We start from the raw sequence: 4515 nt of genomic DNA on the forward strand, positions 1-4515 counted from the left end.
TCTCCGAATAAACCACAATTCATACATGTATAAAGATCATGTTACACAACATAGCAGCGGAACAACATATAATTCATAAACATCTCTGGATCTCCAAACTAAATACAAATGTATCTCCAAATCTCAAATAACAGAATATCTCAACAACTCCGAAATACCAAGTCAAATAAACATCATGCAAAGATTATCCTAGATCAGAGCCCTAATCTAGACACTTGCATGAAAAAGAGGAACTCCACTCCTCGGCATCAACAAGCAACAACTAAGCATCCTGCACGCCGTCTACCCGTCCATACAGAAAGGTAGGCGGTCCACCACAGACCACTGAGGGTTAGCATTACATCATCATAATCCACGAAAAACATTTATCATGAACATTGGAAATGAAAGAATATATATTCAAGAATACAGAATAACAAATCATACATGTATTCACAAGTATTCATGATTCTCATACCATTCAAACCATTTCATACAATCATTCCAAGTTCATATCAACAAGTGTATCATACACGTATCACATATACATAACCCTCCCTCCTAGAACACTAGCATCACATGATCATTATTATCCCCCATCACTTACATTTCAAGCTATCACATTAATATCATAGCATAACATGCATATTCAACCTCTAATCAAGTCATCAACAAAAGCTCATCATTTATCAACATCAATCAATGAAAACATTACTCACTTCATTACTCATCTAGCATGCTTATCTTAACAAGTACAATTCATCATATCGAAGTTATAAGCAAGCCATCATCATTATCAAAGAACATCACCACATCATATATGTATATATACATATACAAATCTCACCTCATCATTATTATTAAAATAACCATCATCAATTGATTCACCAAGTGTATAAGCACAAACAATTAAGGCATGCAATTAGAGCATAATACAATTATTCACAACCATCTACAAAATTCACCAATGTACATATACACCAATCCACATCATCACAACATTCACCAAATTTCACCAATACACAAATTCACCAATGTACATATACACCAATCCACATCATCACAACATTCACCAATTTCACCAATACACAAATTCACCAAGTCATATATTCAATTATGACACAACTCATCAATTATTCAAATGCATGCAATGTTCTAGACTCTTCTCTAGATGCATGTGGTACCAAAACACCTCAAGGTCGTCACCTTCGATGCAACAAAAACATCGTACTCACCTCAATTGGATATAAAATCCGCCACCATCAGTCTTGGATATAAAATCCACCACCATCAGTCATGAATGCATGAACATATGACTCGACTCAATGCATATGTTCACACAAACAATAATCACCTCAACATCACCAATATTTGTATATATGCAATCATCAACAATTCACCTCCACATAACATATATACAATCACCGACAACATCCACAATTCAATCAACATATAATTGTCACATATATACATCATTCCTTACAATCCAAATAAAGGAACAATTATAACATATGATCACAAACATCATATTCATCACTCAACAACCATTCATACACCATTTCATAATCATATTAGTCTATTCATAAAGGGTTCATAAGCAATTGGCTCTCAAAAATTATTTTATACCAAGTTCGTCTCCAAAAATCACAACATTGAAAATAATTGAGCACCTAAGCCAAAACCAAGTAAACGAGCTCAATTGCCTATGTCATGTATCCTCAAAAGTCACACATATGTGCAGTAGAGGTTACATAAGCATTTCATCGGCCAAATACGATGAATTCATAAAAATCACAAAGTTCGTCTCACTTTTCCACTTTTTACAAAATTTTCCATTTTCAAAGCAAAACAAGTTAGATCCCTCACATCATAGTTTAAATACTACTAAACACCTTAATTGAACTCATAAAATATAAGTTTCAAAGATTGGAAACAATCCATGAGGTTTGGGTCGACTTAGAAATAGTTATGCGGAATTTTCGTAAAATTTCACCAAGACCACCTTGGAGTATTTTCATCATAACTCAAAAACCAAGAATCATTTTCAAGTCAAACCAAAGCCATTGGAAAGCTAACAAAATTCTCTACAACTTTGATGTTTACACCGAAAACCAATTCAAAACAGAAACGTGCGAAAAAGACACAAGAATGCGAAACAGGGAGTTCTGTCCTGTGCAACTCGCAACTGCGAGTGATTTACTTGCAACTGCGAGTTATGACAGTCCAGTCTTGGGAAAAACCTCATTTTCACCCCAAAACTCCAATTTTGACTTCCCAAAGCTCAAATTTGATCCCAAAGTTTGTTTAAACATTTCTAAACATGAAAAGACACTCAATTCCATATAAAATTTGCACTACAACATCCTCTTAACAAAAATCATCATTTGACCCATTTTTCATCAAATATTCAAAAACAACAAAAAGTCATATCAAACTCTCCAATTATGATTACCCAATGTTTTAATCATCAACAACAACCTCTATCAACAACCACAGTAGCCATTTATCATGAATATCACCATTTTTGGACAAAAATGCAAACTATACATATAACCACCACTTAAGCATGTAATTTCATCACTAACTACTCAATTAACATTCGAATTACATACTCAAACATTGCATCAAAATATGAACACGAATTTGAAAGCAATTAGGTTCAATTCAACAATTTCACAAAAATGGGTAAAGAGAAAAAGATGTGAATTATGGTTGAAATCTAACCCTCTTACCTCTAACACCAAGATTCTCTAACCCAAGCCTCAATTTTGCTCCTAGATGTTGAATCCCCTCTTTGCCTTCTAACCCTTGTTGTTGTTGTTGCCTCTAGTCTCTATCTCTTCTCTTCCCAAATGAAATGAAATGAATAATGTTTGTAAAACCTAATTTCACCCACAACTAGAGTTTATATACTAGCTCTACTCAATTGGGCTTATCTCTTAAACCTTAATGGGCCTAACCCATTTCTAATTCAACCTCAAAAATGTTACTACTCACTTACCGGTAAAATATAACACTAACGGTCACTTAACGGTAATTAAAATAATTACCACACCCTCTCTAGTAACTAGGTAAAATAATAACTTCCACTAAACACTAAAAAAAATAACTTTCTGCAAAATTACAAAATTGCCACTGCCCTCAAAATGACCAAAATGCCCCTAAGTCCAAAATGACTAAAATACCCTTCTAACACCGAATTCTACGATTCCCAACCAAAAATACACAAATAATCACATAAGAGCACATATAACACACATAAATAAATAATAAAATTAAACTAGCGAAAATCGGGCTGTTACAACTCTCCCCCACTAAAAAGAATTTTCGCCCTCGAAAATTACCTGAAGGAAACAACTCTGGATACGTAACCCTCATCCTACTCTCCGATTCCCGAGTGGCACTCTCACCAGTCGGTCCAACCCAAATCACTTTAACCAAAACGACCTCCTTGCCACGCAAACGCTTCACTTCACGATCCTCAATCCTCACTGGCCAAGTCTCAACGGTCAAATTATCCCTTACTTCCGAATCATCCACTTGAATCACATGAGACGCATCATACACATACTTCCTCAACTGAGATACATGAAACACATCATGAAGATTCGACAAAGATGGCGGTAACGCAATCCGATACGCTACAACCCCAACCTTCTCAATAATCTCAAACGGTCCAACAAAACGAGGAGTCAACTTCCGACACTTCAAAGCACGACCAACACCGGTTACAGGATTCACTCTCAAGAACACATGATCACCAACCTGAAACTCAAGGTCTTTCACTGAATCCTTTTCTACTACGAGTAGCTTGCTTCTTTGCGTTGCCGCTTAACGTAGCTTCCCGAACACAAGAACCTTGTTCACTTTGAACATTCAAGTCCATAACCTCAATAACATAACGCTAATCCTGAGAGTCTACTAATTCCGCCAACGTACGTCGACTGCTCTCTATCTTGTAGCCTTGCGCTTAATTTTCGGAATACAATTCCGTTCTAACTACGACCCTTACTGAAGCTTCAGGTCCTGCTAAGATATTTCCATATTCATCACTTACGGGTATACGAAGTTTCATTAAAAACTTACCCAACACTTTCGGAACGACCCTTCTCAACATTGTCTTACATTCCCGGAGGATTCATACTTCTTACTTGCTTAGTTCACTGGCTACCTACTGGCACGATCAACTTCTTACTAATACTCATTCCGAGTTCTTACTTCTGAGTTCACACTTTCCGATGCATCTTCATCACATACTTCGTTCCTCCAGGGTCCTACAACCTGACGGTTGATTATACGTGTGTGGGGACTTGCATACTTAGACGGTCGTGCATACTAGGGCAGTCATAGTCTTATCTCACTTGTTATAGGCTTCACTTCCTATACGTGTCATGGCGGTCAAGGGGAATCTAAAACCGCAATGCCAAGAATACGCTCTACGTATCGAGGCCTAATTCTAACATAATCATGACACGGTTCTAAAACGGACGATTAGGGGAAACCTAAGATCGTCATCGGCATATCTTTCTCTATTTG

General features: G+C 36.5%; 1 long non-coding RNA gene across 1 annotated transcript; it reads right to left on the bottom strand.

Annotated features, from left to right (window-relative positions):
• On the bottom strand, nucleotides 1–3417 carry LOC146922030 (uncharacterized). Its single transcript, XR_015012342.1, has 2 exons — nucleotides 2712–3417; nucleotides 1–282 (listed from the first exon to the last, which is right to left on the bottom strand). It is a non-coding gene; the product is annotated as an uncharacterized LOC146922030 (long non-coding RNA).
• Between the last annotated feature and the right edge of the window lie 1098 nt (nucleotides 3418–4515).

Source organism: Medicago sativa, chromosome 5 (assembly GCF_051527215.1).
Source record: "Medicago sativa cultivar Bolivia chromosome 5, Bolivia_mono, whole genome shotgun sequence".
Classification (NCBI taxonomy): domain Eukaryota; kingdom Viridiplantae; phylum Streptophyta; class Magnoliopsida; order Fabales; family Fabaceae; genus Medicago; species Medicago sativa.